Source organism: Vicugna pacos, unplaced genomic scaffold, assembly GCF_048564905.1.
Source record: "Vicugna pacos unplaced genomic scaffold, VicPac4 scaffold_19, whole genome shotgun sequence".
Classification (NCBI taxonomy): Eukaryota; Metazoa; Chordata; class Mammalia; order Artiodactyla; family Camelidae; genus Vicugna; species Vicugna pacos.
Genome location: NW_027328740.1, coordinates 55,716,386 through 55,732,252, shown reverse-complemented (window position 1 = coordinate 55,732,252; position 15,867 = coordinate 55,716,386). Strand labels below are relative to the sequence as shown.

At 54.7% G+C, this 15,867-nt stretch overlaps 1 long non-coding RNA gene and 1 other non-coding gene across 2 annotated transcripts in view; one reads left to right on the top strand and one right to left on the bottom strand.

Moving 5' to 3' along the window:
• The first annotated feature begins 5,368 nt into the window (after positions 1-5,368).
• On the top strand, positions 5,369-5,475 carry LOC140693625 (U6 spliceosomal RNA). The gene has a single exon (XR_012069375.1). It is a non-coding gene; the product is annotated as a U6 spliceosomal RNA (small nuclear RNA).
• A 1,998-nt stretch (positions 5,476-7,473) lies between these two features.
• The window catches only part of LOC140693203 (uncharacterized), a 25,114-nt gene continuing 16,720 nt past the window's right edge, over positions 7,474-15,867 (bottom strand). The window contains exons 2-4 of the long non-coding RNA XR_012068921.1: positions 10,282-10,366; positions 9,963-10,072; positions 7,474-7,669 (exon numbers count right to left, since the gene is read on the bottom strand). This is a non-coding gene — a long non-coding RNA (uncharacterized lncRNA). The remainder of the gene's footprint in view (positions 7,670-9,962; positions 10,073-10,281; positions 10,367-15,867) is intronic.

Below are 15,867 nucleotides of genomic sequence, written 5' to 3'. Positions count from 1 at the left end.
GTCAAAAACAGTAAAATGCCTAGAAATAAACGTAATCGAGGAGGTTACCTATACTCCAGAATCTGAAATGACACAAAGAAATGGAAAGCTGTCTTGTGCTCTTGCATTGGAAGAATCAATATTATCAAAATGGCCACACTACCCAAAGTAATCCACAGGTTCCATGCAACCCCTGTCAAAATACTCACGACATTCCTCACAGAACTAGAACAAACAATTTCAAAATTTATAAGGAACAACGGAAGACCCTAAACAGGCAAAGCCATCTTTTGTAGGTCTCCTCTCTCTCTCTCTCTCTCCCTCTCTCTCTCTCTCTTTCTCTCTCTCTCCCCCCTCCCTCCCTCCCTCCCTTTCTCTGTCATCTTTTTGTTCTCTTTTCTTAGGGTTTGATGACTTGAGACGATCCTTTAACATTCCTTGTAAAGCCGGCTTGATGGTGCTGAAATCTTGTAGCTTTCGTTTATCTGTGAAGCTTTTGATTTCTCCCTCAAATCTGAACGAGAGCCTTGCTGAATAGAGTATTCTTGGCTGTCAGTTTTCCCCTTTCATCACTTTCAATATGTTGTGCCACCCACTTCTGGCCTGTAGAGTTTCTGCTGAAAAATCAGCTGATAACCTTACGGGAGTTCCCTTGTATGTTATTTGTTGCTTTTCTCTCGCTCATTTTAATATTTTCTCCTTACCCTTAATTTTGGTCAATTTGATGATGATGTGTCTCGGTGTGTTCCCGTATGGTACTCTCGGCACTTCCACCTCATTTGGTTATTTAAAGGATCTTCAGTCTGTTCAATTCATAGGAGAGAACTTCCACACGTATTTCTTCTCAGTTTTACGAAACAAAGAAGGACCCAGAAAACTGGCAAAACATAAATGCTCTTCTATTGGGTTGAGCAAAGACAGGCCCTGGCCGGGGAGGGGGGGGGGTGCTGGAGGGTCGGGGGGGGCGGTGTAGAGAAGGATATAGATCAGCGTTAGAGTGCCTGCTTAGCATGCATGATGTCCTGGGTTCAATCCCCAGAACCACCATTAAAATAAATAAATTACCTAATCAAACCCATGCCCCTCCCCCCCAAAATAGAAGGAGAAAAGAGTGAGAGACAGAGACAGAGACAGAGACAGAGACAGACCATCGGGAAAAGTAGCTGCACTAATACTTCCAAGAAACAGGACAACATAAAGATAATGGAAGAAATGCTGGATAGTGAACAGCCACGGGTGGTTGGCACACACCCATAGCTTCTGGGGTCACTAAAGAAAAAGAATATGAGAATCATACGGATCAGGAGATTGGGTCTGAATTTTGTGCCGTTTGACTTGTGCCAGTTACAAACGTCATGCACAAGGAAGATGACAGGCTACTTTATTGTCTGAAATGAGATACTTGAAAGTGAAAAGAGGTGCTATACAATCGTGCCTGGACTGGGATTTTTCTAAGGGAGCCCAAATCCTTTACAGTATATATCATGTTTTCAAAAATGAATATCATTCCTGGACAACACTTCAGCAATTTTTTTCTGTGTTATCAGTAAACATTTTTAAAAACATCAGTAATAAAGGAAGAGGGAGAGAGAAAGAGAGAGAGAGAGAACAGGAGTAACTATACGCGCGCGTGCGTGCATGCGTGTGTGTGTGTGCGTGTGTGTGTGTGTGTGTGTGTGTGTGTGTGTGTGTGTGTGTGTGTTGAGGTGGGGGCCTAAATGAGGATGAGGATTCTTTTCATCGAGGTCTGTTTGTACAGAATTCTCTCCTTCTCCGCTTTACACTGTGAAGGAAAAGCCCAGATGGGCTAACAAGCTAAGTCACAAATCTAAGTGTAACAAGTGTCGGATTCCTGATCTGAGGTCTGCTGGGCTAACTCGTAAATCTAAATTAATAAGTGTCGGTTTGCTGATTCCCTATTCATGCTTTGCTAGCCAGCTGGATTTTCAAAGAGACATATCTGGCCTTGAAATGTCGGTTTGCCGCCTCACTGCCTCTACTCTTGTGATAATGTTGTTGCTAAAGCTATCGCGTGCCTATTGGCCGAATACCCCAAGCTTGTACTTAACCCTATAAAACCTCACGTGCACGTCTTGGGGGTGCTCAGGGCTTAGGAGCAGAAGCCCCTCTGAGCCCGCCGGCGTAAGAAATCTGAGTACTCCAACCCTCCGAGTGGTGCTTGTTTCTTGGCTGGCCTGTCGTTTCCAAAACAGCACCATTGACACTAAGAACGTCACTCTCGTTCCGGCATAAAGAAGACATCTGGGGAGGGTGGGGTCGGGGGTGGGGTGTAGATCTATGTTATGTCCTGATTCCAGGAAGGAAAGGGGCCAGGGTCAGCGTGCCCTTCTTTCTGGAGTATCTGTCTGTTCGCTTTTGGTGTTCGGCTGGTTTGGTTATTTCGGCTTTCTGTTTGGTTCCTTTCACAGATCCAGTGGCTCAAAGCAGCATTCTGATTTTCTTTTCTCCTGGGGTTTGGTTTTTGATAGGTAGAGGGACAGGGCCCACGCAGGGGTGGGGGTGGGGGTGGGGGTGGGGGTCACTGCGGCAGAGAAAGGGAGGCGGCTATGGTGAAATCATCGAGCTGAGGGGATTTCTACGAGAGGGACTCTCCGAAGTGAATGGGGTCCAAGGAGATCATCAGGGTTTCTGTGTGCTCGGTTGGTTTTGTTCGTGCGTGTGTTTGTTTTTTCTGGACGAGGCCAAAGAACTCCTCGGGTGGAGGTGCGTGTCCGAAGGGTCTGACGGGATGGGAGGATGCGGGGCGAGTCAGTCCATGTGCCCAGAAAGAGAGAGAACCTGTCATAGCTGAGACTCAGGCCTTTTTTGGACCTAGGCCCAGAGAGCAGTTCGGCTCCGAGCATTCACGGAGAAGTTCGTCGCCACCTCAGTCGTGTCCCCCACCCCCGCCCTCCCCCGCGCCTCGGCCCCCAGTGAAGGAGGAATCATGAAGTGGCCGCACTTAGGCTAAGCCAATTTTTGGCTTTATGCTTACTGCTTGCTTTTAGAACGATCAGCAAACTCGACTGACCAGACACCGCTCCCAGCCCCAGGCCCACTGTTCAAAGCAGCTAAAGTTGTCGATTCTAACTGTTTGATTGGACCTTCCTCTGATCGTTCAAATTGACAATCATGTTTGACGTCTGAGTCTTTCCCCAGGAAGGGAGTCACGGGAGGATAAGCTCAGGAGAACGACCAGCCCCCTCCCACCCCCCCACCCCGAGTTCCTCCGTGGCGCTGGTGCCGCCGGGTGAGTCTGACCAGAGAAAGAAGGTCACGGGCTGATGACCTACTAGACCACCAGGAGGTCCCATGTTACCAGACACTCATCCAGATTTAGGAGGAAGTTTTATCAGAGACCCTTGTTGATCATGAGCACCTTTTATGCTCCCGCCTGTTGTGATTCCCTTTCATGCTCCAACCTGTTCGTCCACAGAAGCATGAAACCCCAACCCCAAGACGGGTTCACAGTTTGGAAGGCACTAGCCTGCTGTGAGTCCCCTTTGCCCAGCAAAGCAATCAAGCTGCCTCTTTTCTTCTAAACTCTAAGACCCTGTCTCTGGGTTATTTGGCTCGTCAGGGACGGGGTTGGGGAGGGCGATCTTTCGGCAACACCCGCACAAGTTTCCCTGAGTGGCAGGAACCAGCGTGGCCCTCAGGCCTCAGCCCCGCAGGCAGGCAGGCAGGCAGGCAGGCAGGCAGGCAGGCAGGCAGAGCTGGAGCGACCGTTGGTCCCGCCCCCGCCCGCGCACCCCCCCCCCGCCCCCCGCCGCTGCTTCCGCCGCCGCCGCCGCCGCCGCCGCCGCCGCCGCCGCCGCCGCCGCCGCCGCCGCCGCCGCCGCCACTGCCGCCGCCGCCCAGGCCTCCTCCACCGATCGGTCCCAAATCGGGTCCTAAATCGACTGGACTGTCTCCTGGAAGCGGGGGCGGGGACGTCAGGAGGATCCATTCGGCAGGGCCTCGTTCAATCGCTTCATTCAAATGCAGAAAGCTCTGTGCTCAGGTCAGAGCCTTTGACTTGGCCTCCGGCTCCTCTCTGTTGAACGGCTTTTGTTTTTTGGTTTCAATTTCCCCACCCTTAGGCCACCCCGTCCCAACTGCACGGAGGGAGGCGGGAGGGAGGGGGAGAATCTCGCCTGGTCTCAGGCCAAAGGAGTCCCCTCCTTTTCCTAACCTGGGTAAACCCCACTAAACCGTTTGAGAATCATGGAAGGGCATGGAAGCAGACCTCTGACTTGATAGATTCCTCTGGGATGGGAGACTTTAAAAAAAAAAAAATTCTTTTTCCCCTGCTTCCAGGGAGGCAGAAAGGAGGGACAGAGTGTTCCTCTTGCCTCGGGCAGTTCTTTCTTTGTTTCTTTCTTTTGTTAAATCATGCTTTTTTTTTTTTTTTCCTTCCTTTTTTTCCTTCCAGTTTTATTGAGACAGAGTTGACATACAGCAGTGTATACTTTGGGGGGCGGGCGGGGAGAGGAATTCGATTTTATGCATTTATTTTTGACCGGAGGTACTGGGGATTTAACCCAAGACCTTGTGCTTGCTTGCTAAGCACACACTCTACCACTGACCTATACCCTCCCCCTTGGCCACTTGTGAAGTCCCTTTCATTCAGCATAATCCATCGGGCACATTTTGGGGCAGCCTACTCTGGACCCCAACATTTCCCTATTCTGTAACTTCCCTGGAAGTTTTACACATTAAAAGCTGGGCTGTTGACTGTACGTGTGCGTGTGCGTCCGTGCGTGCGTGCGTGCGGTCTGGGGGCAGGAGGGAGGGAATGGTTTCCTAGGGGGCCTGCGTTCCATGGACCCAGTTTCTTAGTTCTGAGAACAGGTCTGTTCAAGGAAACAGTTGTAGTATCTCGTCTCAGGAGGCGGTGGTGTCGATGGGCTTCTGAAGCTAGGCCTAGGGAGCAAGCAGTCAGGTATCGCCTAAGAGGCACTTGTGTGGACAACCAAAGTACAGCACAAAGGTGAATCGTCGGAGCAGATGAGAAACCAGATTCAGGGCCGGGAGTAGGGGGTCAGTCTGGTAGGAGATTTCCACACATCGGGGTCATCGAAACGGCTCGAGCAGTTTGAAATGCCTCTGATGAGGTCCTGGGGTGTTCGGCTCAACTCTCTGAGCGGCTCCCCCGAAAACAGGCCCGAGGATGGTTTCCACAGGAGCTGTTGTGGCCATTTCTCTGACGTTTACCTCCCGTTGTCCAGCTTCAGTCTGCAGGGCTTCAGGAGACGGAGCGTTTTCGTACTCAATGATGCCAAGGCAAAAGGGTGAGAGAAAATGGGAAACATTCGTGGAGAGGGTCCTAGGCAGATAGTGGAGGCAACTAGAAGACCTTCAGTCTCCGGGCTGGCTTTCAGGTTGAGACAAAAACCCTAAGGAAAGCGCTTGCTGCCACAGGACATAGACTAACATGGGAACCATCCAGAGAAGATCAGCACGGCCCCTGAACGTGGACGACACACGCCCATGCGTGAAGCGTTCCATAGTTTTAGTGAAGTCAGTCACCCAGGGAAAGACAGATATCCTATGCCATCACTTCTAGGTGGGATCTGAAAGTAAGTCAAGACACCCATCCATACATAAATAACTCCATTTTAAAAAGACTCCAAGGAACCTATTTACAAAACAGAAACAGACTGGACTCGCAGACATGGAAAAGAAACCGATGGTTAACACAGGGGACAGGGTAGGGTGGAGGAACGGGGTAAGGCGGAGGGATAAATCAGGAGTTTGGGATTAGCAGATATAAACCACCCTATACAAACTAGGTACACAAGTAGGTCCTACTGTCTAGCACAGGGAACTATGTTCAATAGCTTGTAATAACCTATCCTGAAAAAGTATACGTGTGTGTGTGTGTGTGTGTGTGTGTGTGTGTGTGTGTGAATAAGTGAATCACTATGCCGTACGTCATAAATGAACACAACATTGTAAGTCAACTATACTTCCATTGACAGAGAGTTCCTACAATAAGCAGGCAGACAGACCGACAGACCGTCAGACAGACAGGCAGGCAGACAGACAGACAGACACACACACACACACACTGTCTGTCTGTCTGTCTGTCTGTCTGTCTCTCTCTCTCTCTCTCTCTCTCTCTCTTTCTCTGTCTGTCTGTCTATCTGTCTGTCTCTCTTCTAAGGGTGGAGAAGAGTTTGCTGAGCTATTTCGGGGGCCCTCTCATCCTAGTTCCTATCTCCAAGTTGGTTCAAAGTCCAAAAGGCCGTCAAGCACTTAGTCAGATAGGTCCCTCGAAGAATACCTCCCACATCACGATGACAGACTTCTTAGGCCAGCCGAGAAGGTCCTTCAGTTCTGTGCCCATCTTGGCTCTAAGTTGATGTCAGTCCTCCAGGATCCAAGAAAGCCACGTTGGAAAACAAGTGGTGATTTTGATGGGACAGAAGATCAGTCATTTGGGGGGCGAAGGGTGGGGTAGGGAGAGATACCAGCCTGTCTGTCTGTTTTCATCCAGTGTGGGAGCCTTCCCAAAGAGATAACTCGAGAAGAGAGAAACGGGGAGTTGACAAAGAACACGTGCGGTGGCGTGCCCTCCCCCCACCCCAGGAGAAGGCCAAGCCAGAAGTCCCTCCGGATGGCGGGCTCTGGACTCCGGCTTCCAGGGGAAGCGATATTTTTTCCTCCCCATTTCAGGCCCGGAAGAAGAGGGAGAGGCAGAGTGTCCTTCTCGGGCATCCGTTGTTTCTGAAGCACGCTTGTTGCCGAAAGATCGGCCCCCGTCCCCGATGAGCCCAAGAATCCAGAGACAAGGTCTTGGAGCTTAGAAGAAAAGAGGTCATTTTATCGCTCTGCCGGGCAAAGGGGATTCACAGCAGGCTAGCGTCTTCAAAACTGTGTACCCACCTTGGGGATGGAGTGGGTGGGGTGGTTCTAGAGCCATAGCTCAAACAATCAAGCATCGATCACCATCCACAGAATCGTTTTCTCATCAGAAGACTCAGCATGGTGTCACGATGCCTCCCAGGTGACCCATTCTATAGAGGCTGGCGGTTAGATCTCATTATCTCATAAGCACTCAAGGTGTGGCCTTCTTGGTCACTCAGGCTATTTTGTCAGGTCAGTAGTCCCGTGACCGACCTTCTCCTCGGAGAAGGACTCAGAGACCCAGCACGATGATGACTTGCAATGACTGAAATACAGTAGAAACAGTAAGATCGATAGCTTCCAGTTTCAACAACGGGCCTGGAACCGTGAGCAGCAACCGGTCAGTCAGAAGAGTCGACCGTTTTAAGGGCGAGCATAAGAAACCGAATGACACCCCCCCCAAGCAAATGAATGAATGAATGACCTAATGATCCTCCCCTCCTCTCCCCCCACCCCCCCGCCCAAAAACGAAGCAATCCGTTAGCCTAATTCCGGCCATTTTCTTCATCCTCCTTCACCCTGAAGCCCCAGTCAGCCACGTGCCACAGTGGTCTGTTTTCTGGTTTCCTCCACCACCCCAACCCCCACCAACGACCACCCCGCCAACATCCCCCCATGCCCAACCACCGCCCCAAGCGCGGGACTGGACGGGGGTGCTGGGGGCTGAGGGGGCGGCGATGGCGGCTTGAGGTGAGGGTGGGGAGTGTTCCGCCCAGATCGTATAGGAAGCTCAAACACAGCTGCAGTACGAGACGAGATGGTAGATTTCTGTGAGTCCTCCCTCCTCTTAAAATCCTTCCTAAGGAGGAGACAGACAGAAAGAGAAACATCACCCTCACTCCCAACGCCTCCTGTGCCCTCGTTGCACCCCAAAACAACAACAAGAAAAACAAAAACAAACACAACCACAAATAACTCGCTATCCCTGGGGAAGAAGGTTTCGATGGCATGGGGATATCATTCTAAACTTCATTCCCTCTTCATCACATTTCATGGAAACCGATTGCAATCTATGAGGCCCTGTGAAGGTAGGGGTTGGGGGGTTAGGGAGGAGGGAGGGAAGGGAAGGGGGGGGAGAGAGAGAGAGAGCGAGCAGAGGAGAGGAGGGATAAAAGGGGAGAGGACAGGAAAGGAGAGGAGGGGAAAGAGGGGAGGGAAGGGGAAGTGAGAGGAGGCGAGGGGAGAGGAGAGGAGTGGAGGGGAGGGGAGAAGAGAGGAGCGGAGGGGTGAGGGGGGAAGGGAGGGGAGAACAGGGAAGAGGAGAGGAGGGGAGAGGAGAGGAAAGAGAGACAAGGGAGACAGACAGAAAGGCACACGCGTGCGTGTGCGCGCGCGCGCACACACACACACATACACACACAGAATAGCGAAATGGAGAGAGAGACAGAGAGAGACAGACAGACAGACAGACAGACAGACAGACACGGATCTAGGTCAGGGAGACTACACATGGGTATTCTTCTGAGTGATTTTATGTGTTTTCTCAATCGCCACCTATGGAGATAAAAGTCGCTCCCATAAGATGAAGGGAGTCCTTCTGCCACCGCCCCCGGCCCCGCCCTCCAGCACCGCTTGTGTTTGTCAGGGATTCCAAGCCAAAGCACGTGGAGGAGTGGGAGAGCTTCCTGGCGGCCCAAGGGGGAGGAAAGTCCGGCAGCATGAGAGAGGTAGTTGGCACGGGGAAGCTGGAGGCAGGCTGACGAGAAGATGGGTGAAGGGGCAGGGAGGAGGGTTTCCCAAGTTGGAGAGCCAAGACGAGGGAGGGGAGCCGTCGGTGGTCGCGTTCTGACCCCGACCCCGACCCAGACTGGAGCGGATCCCTGAAAGGAGGCGGTTCGGGCTCTCCGGCCGAGAACGCCCCTCTCTTCCTCTTTGTGCAGAAACACCTTCCGCGGACCGAGAAAGTCCATCCCGAGACCCTCGTCGGAAGAGTCCTTTCCAGACCCATCACGATCCTCCTGGGCCAAGGGGTCCAGGGGATGGGGCGGGGCCTCCATTCGATCCGTCTTCCGTCCGTCCATCCATCCGCAAGATCTTGAATATCCATGTAGGATTCCGGATGGTAGCAGTTTTCCAGGATCCTCCAGATCCTTGTAAGACCTCTCCTGGCAGATTCGACCCCTAGGTCGTACCGCGCAGCACAGGGCACTAGATTCAGTCCCTCGGGACGAGGGTCCCTGAAAAAGACCAGGAAAAAGAAGAACACAATCACTATGGTGTGCACCAGCCAGAAACCAGCACAACCTCGTCACTCTAACAGACTTGCCAAAGGCGGGGTGGGGAGAGAAAGTCATAGGATGGCTACCATCCCTCCCACCCCCACCCCACACGCCAAGCCCCCCAGCCCATCGTCATCCCTGCTCCCCCTCCCCCTCCCCCTCCCCTCCATCGACGCCCGCCTCCCGCTTGTACCCCACTCCTCTGAACCCAGCACCACCCACCTCGGCCTGGACGTGCTCGGCTCGGCTCGGCTCGGCTCGGCTCGTCCCGGCCCGGCCCGGCCCGGCCGTCCGGCCGACTTCTTCGCAGTGTCTAAAATAGCGCCCGGCCGACAGGCAGGTGGCACACGGCACCCGGCAGGGGAGCGAGCGGGACGGTTCGGGATCTCTGGGCGGCGGGGACACGCGGCCGGACAACCAGGAGCACGGACGGCCTGGCGTGCGTTTCTCCGCTCGGGGGGCCTCGACCAGGGACTGTGGTACGGGGAACGGGGACACACACACACACACACACACACACACACACACACACACACACCCACCCCCACCCACACCCACCCCTTCACCCCCACCCCCACCCCCACCTCTGACAGCTTTCATTTGTTTTCGGCCGACCGTCCCTCGATGAGGTACAAGTGTCGGGGCTGGGGCTGGGGCTGGGGGGGTGGAGTTCCTCCCTCCACAACGACCCCACACGGGCTCTGTTCCAGTCACCCGAGTCCTCTTCCAAGTGAGACCACAGGCCTCCATCACCCGGCGTGAACACTCGGGGGAAAAAGTCACCATCCTCATCGCTCCGCTCCACCTCTACACGTGAAGAACAGTTCCCACCCCACGCCACTCAACCCCACCCCACGCCCCGATGCCACCCACCGCAGTGGAGAGAAACGAGACGAATCCACAGACGTCCATCCATCCGATGAAGAAACGGACGGCCCCATTCCAAGGAAGCATAGATATCTAGTCAGGAGATTCATCGAGTACTATGGAGGCGGTGGGAAAGGGGGGGGGGTGTTGCGGTGGGGAGGGCCTAGAGATCCAGCAGTACAGCCCGTGCTTAGCATGCAAAAAATAAAGGCCCAGGGTTCAATCCCCAGCACCTACTCTTCAAAAATAACCCGCGGAGAAGCAAGACGGCGGAGTAGAAGGACACTCGTAGCTCACCCTCTCCCACAAATACACCAAAACTCACATCGACGGACCCACTCGGCCAATCAGAGCACCTGCGGAACTCCGACAGAACACCGCCCTCTTCGAAAGACAAAGACGCCCAAAATCTGGTAGGAGAAAAGGAGAAAAGAAAGAGTCAAAAGCAAAACAGTGCGGGAGGGACCGGTCCCGCGGGGAGGGAGCGGCAGAGGAGGAATAGGGCTCGTTCGCCAAAACTGCCCCTCTCCAACGGAGAGGCCGACGGGACGGAGGGGGCGCCCCCGAGCCTCAGATCTACCCAGAGCACCCCTTGACCGACCGATCCAAGTGAAACGGGCACAGAGGGTCCCCGCGACACCCAGCCCGAGTCGCAGGCCGGCAGCCAGGGGCCGGGACAGGCCGCACGAGCCGGGCGGAGGACCGGGGCGGCGGCCGGGAGGGGATACAGAGCAGAACAACCCGCCCCCCCGCCCCCCCCCCCCCCCCGTACATGACGGGAAAAGAAAGGCAAAGCAACACGGCCGGTGTGCCCTGGGGGGAGGGGCGCCGTAGCCTCCGTCTCCTCAGATCCGCGGCGCCATCACCGGCGCTTCTCGCGAGAAGAGAGGCGGGACGCAGCCACAGCCGCCATAGCCTCTGGCGTGCAGCATGCGGGCGGGGGCGGGGCCGAGACTCGAATCCGCACCCGGGGGCTCCGCAGCCTTCTAGGCAGGACTGAGATTCGTTTACAGCCCGAGGCAGATAGGATATTTCTGCCCCGGTACCTCAGAGAACTCGCGCCACCATGACTAAGAAGGAGCCGAGTTTGGGGACGCAGCTAGGGGCGGGGCGGTTCCACGGTCTTCCCCGAGCCCACCTACGGAGAGGAGCGCCGCCGACCCGAGTCGGAGCACACAGCCGCACAGAGCAGCGGAACGACCGGGGCCGGGAGAGGGCGGGCGGCCAGCCAGCCACCCTCCTTCCCGGGAGGAACGCAGCATCCGACCGCGGTGCCGGGAACACGTCCTTCCCCCCCCCCCCCCCCCGTTTTTTTCCTTTTCCTTTCTCTTTTTGAATCTCTCTTCTATCGGTTTTACCTTCTGTTACCTTTTTAACCTTGACTTTTGAACAGTCGTCTACGTTGACGGTTTTAATCCCTTTTAAATGTTTCATTGAAAATCTTTTTATTATTATTATTTTTAAACATCCACCCCCTTTCCTTTTTCTCTTCTCTTGGTTTAGATCTCCTGTTATTGATTATTTACAGGTTTTAGATATCGTTTCTCGATTTTTTTTTCTCCTTTTTATTAAGGTTATTAAAAGACGTCTCAACTCGATCGGTCTTCTGCTTCCACTTACTCTTCTATGATTGATTACACAGTGTCTTCAAACCTTTTCTTTCTCCCTCCTTTTCAAATCCTGTGTTTTATCTCTTGTTAAAATCTGTTCTATTTCCGATTACCTTTTAAAAATTTACTTTTGAAACAATTGTGTTTTATTTTCTGATCTTTTCTATTTTTTAAAGGCTTTTAGAAGACGTCTCAACTCGATCGCTCTTCTGCTTCCACTTGCTCTTCTATTATTGCTTGTACACTGTTTTCAAACCTTTTTTTCCTCCATTCTTTTAAAATCTGGCTCCCCCACCCCCCTCCCCCTCCCACCGTCTCTGTCTCTGTCTCTCTCTCTCTCTCCCCCTATCCCCCTCTCCGTCTCCCTCTATCTCCCTCTCCCTCCCCCTATCCCCCTCTCCGTCTCCCTCTATCTCCCTCTCCCTCTCCCCCTCTCTCTCTCTCTGTCTCTCTCTCTCTGTCTCTCTCTCTCTCTCTGTCTCTCTCTCTCTCTCTCTCTCTCTCTCTCTCTCTCTGTCTCTCTCTCTCTCTCTCTCTCTCCCCCTCTCCCCCCCTTTTAAAGTTTTATTCCTGTATAGGCTTTAGATAAATACCTAAACTCCTTATGGACCACAATAGATAACTGATACTCCTTAAGCCACAGTGCCAGAGAGATAGGAGCAGCATGAGGAAGCAGAGGAACCACTCCCAATGAAAAGAGCCAGAGAAATTCCCTGAAAGCACGATCCACAAAATAGACACGGATGGCCTGCTAGATCAAGATTTCAAAAAAGGAGAGATCCAAGTACCGAAGGAACGCCAAGTGATAGTGTTTAGATGTATACTGTACGTCAAAAACGAAATCGAAGCTCTAAAGAAGAGTCAAGGAGAACTGGTCAGCTCATTGGCTGACATGAGAAGTGGTCTAAAGGCTGTCCAAAGGAGGCTAGATCACGCCGAGGAGCGAATAAGTGGCCCAGAAGACAGGACAACAGAAGGAACCCAATCAGAACAGCTGAGAGAAAAACAAATAAAGAACAACGAAAACAATCTCAGGGACCTACGGGACCATCGAAAGCGTGCCCATCTACGCACAATAGGGGTTCCAGAAGGGGAAGGAAGAAGCAAGGGGGTCGAAAAGGTATTTGAAGAAAGCATGACTGAAAATTTCCCAGCTCTAAGGAAGGAATCCGATATCCAAGTCCAGGAGGCTCAGAGGGTGCCAAACAGGGAGAACTCAAACAGACCCACACCGAGACCTATCCTAATCCAGATGGTCAGAGTCAAGGAGAAAGCAATGATCCTAAATGCCTTTAGGCAAGAGAAAAACAAAGAGTGAGTTCCAAGGGAACCCCCATAAGGCTCTCAGCGGATTTCTCTCCACAAACACGTCAGGCCAGAAGGGAGTGGCAAGATCTATTGAAATTCCTGAATGAAACACAAAACAAAACAAAACAAAACAAAACAAAACAAAACAAAACAAAACAATGCAGCCTAGGATACTCTATCCAGCAAAGCTATCCTTTAGAATAGAAGGAGAGGTAAAGAACTTCACAGACAAGCAAAAACTAAAAGAGTTTTGCAACACTCAACCCATGCGAAAAGAAACATCCACAGGTCTACTCTAAATAGAGAAGCAGCAGGACGGTACAAACATGAGACACTCATCCCCGGAAAGGTGATCACTACCGTTCATTCCAAACAGAATAAACACAAAATTGTAAAAGAAGACATCTAAACCATCAGGAGTGACAGAGGGAAGCAAGAAAATAGAGAGACTTTTATTTTTCCCCCTTCTCCTTCCTTTCTTTCTCTTTGAAACGTTTTGTTCTCGGTAGGATGGGCTTGAGATTCTATTACTATCTGTTTCGTACAAACAGTTATAGTCCTAGGTGAACAGATTTCCAAAAAAAAAAAAAAACGAACGAACGAACGAACGAACGAACGAACGAACGAACAAAACAGAAACAGACCGACAGATTACAAACTTGAGGTTGTCAGGGGTAAGGGCGGTGGGACGGGACTGGGATCTCCACATGTAGAATAGATAAACACGATGGTACCGTGGAACACGGGGAAGAAAAGTTTAAAAAAAAAAAATCAAATAAGCCAAATGACGCCTACCCGCCCGAAGAAAGAAAAGTCCATAGACACGGACACGCATGCGTACAGACACCGCATACAGAGAGAGAGAGACTGTAGACAGACAGACAGACAGACAGACAGACAGACAAAGACAGACATACTTAAGCCAAGCATGTAAACTAAAAATCCCTACATGACGTGAAGCAACCCAGATCATCCAATAACCAAGGACGCCCGGTCAACTAGAGATCCTTGGGGCCACAGGAGGCCAGGTAAGCCGCATAGACACACAGAGTACAATCCCTCGGGCCGCGGGCAGCTGAGAGGGCCGCGACAGCTGGTCGACCGTGTTGTGGGGGGGGGGGGGGAGATCCACTCGGAGATCCCCTCGGGCCGCGACGAGACAGAGGGCCGCGACGGCTGGTCGACCTCATGGGGGGAGATCCACTCGGGCCGCCATCAGACAGAGGGCCGCGACGGCTGGTCGACCTCGTTGGGGGGGGAAATCCACTGGGGCCGCGACGGCTGGTCCACCTCGTGGGGGGGGGGATCCACTCGCAGATCCCCTCGGGCAGCGACGAGACAGAGGGCCGCGGCGGCTGGTCGACCTCGTGGGGGGGGATCCACTGGGAGATCCCCTCGGGCCGCCATCAGACAGAGGGCCGCGGCGGCTGGTCGACCTCGTTGGGGGGATCCACTCGGAGATCCCCTCGGGCAGCGACGAGACAGAGGGCCGCGACAGCTGGTCGACCGTGTTGTGGGGGGGGGGAGATCCACTCGGAGATCCACTCGGGCCGCGACGAGACAGAGGGCCGCGACGGCTGGTCGACCTCGTGGGGGGGGATCCACTGGGAGATCCACTCGGGCCGCCATCAGACAGAGGGCCGCGGCGGCTGGTCGACCTCGTTGGGGGGATCCACTCGGAGATCCCCTCGGGCCGCGACGAGACAGAGGGCCGCGGCGGCTGGTCGACCTCGTGGGGGGGATCCACTCGGAGATCCCCTCGGGCCGCGACGAGACAGAGGGCCGCGGCGGCTGGTCGACCTCGTGGGGGGGATCCACTCGGAGATCCCCTCGGGCCGCGACGAGACAGAGGGCCGCGGCGGCTGGTCGACCTCGTTGGGGGGGGATCCACTCGGAGATCCCCTCGGGCCGCGACGAGACAGAGGGCCGCGGCGGCTGGTCGACCTCGTTGGGGGGGGATCCACTCGGAGATCCCCTCGGGCCGCGACGAGACAGAGGGCCGCGGCGGCTGGTCGACCTCGTGGGGGGGATCCACTCGGAGATCCCCTCGGGCCGCGACGAGACAGAGGGCCGCGGCGGCTGGTCGACCTCGTGGGGGGGATCCACTCGGAGATCCCCTCGGGCCGCGACGAGACAGAGGGCCGCGGCGGCTGGTCGACCTCGTTGGGGGGGGATCCACTCGGAGATCCCCTCGGGCCGCGACGAGACAGAGGGCCGCGGCGGCTGGTCGACCTCGTTGGGGGGGGATCCACTCGGAGATCCCCTCGGGCCGCGACGAGACAGAGGGCCGCGGCGGCTGGTCGACCTCGTTGGGGGGGGATCCACTCGGAGATCCCCTCGGGCCGCGACGAGACAGAGGGCCGCGGCGGCTGGTCGACCTCGTGGGGGGGGGATCCACTCAGAGATCCACTCGGGACGCGATGAGAGAGAGAGAGACAGAGAGAGAGAGAGAGCCGCGACGGCTGGTCGACCTCGTGGGGGGGGGATCCACTGGGAGATCCACTCGGGCCGCCATCAGACAGAGGGCCGCGGCGGCTGGTCGACCTCGTTGGGGGGATCCACTCGGAGATCCCCTCGGGCCGCGACGAGACAGAGGGCCGCGACGGCTGGTCGACCTCGTGGGGGGGATCCACTCGGAGATCCCCTCGGGCCGCGACGAGACAGAGGGCCGCGGCGGCTGGTCGACCTCGTGGGGGGGATCCACTCGGAGATCCCCTCGGGCCGCGACGAGACAGAGGGCCGCGGCGGCTGGTCGACCTCGTTGGGGGGGGATCCACTCGGAGATCCCCTCGGGCCGCGACGAGACAGAGGGCCGCGGCGGCTGGTCGACCTCGTGGGGGGGATCCACTCGGAGATCCCCTCGGGCCGCGACGGCTGGTCGACCTCGTGGGGGATCCAGTCGGAGATCCCCTCGGGCCGCGACGGGACAGAGGGCCGCGACGGCTGGTCGACCTCGTGGGGGGGATCCACTCGGAGATCCGCTCGGGGCGCGA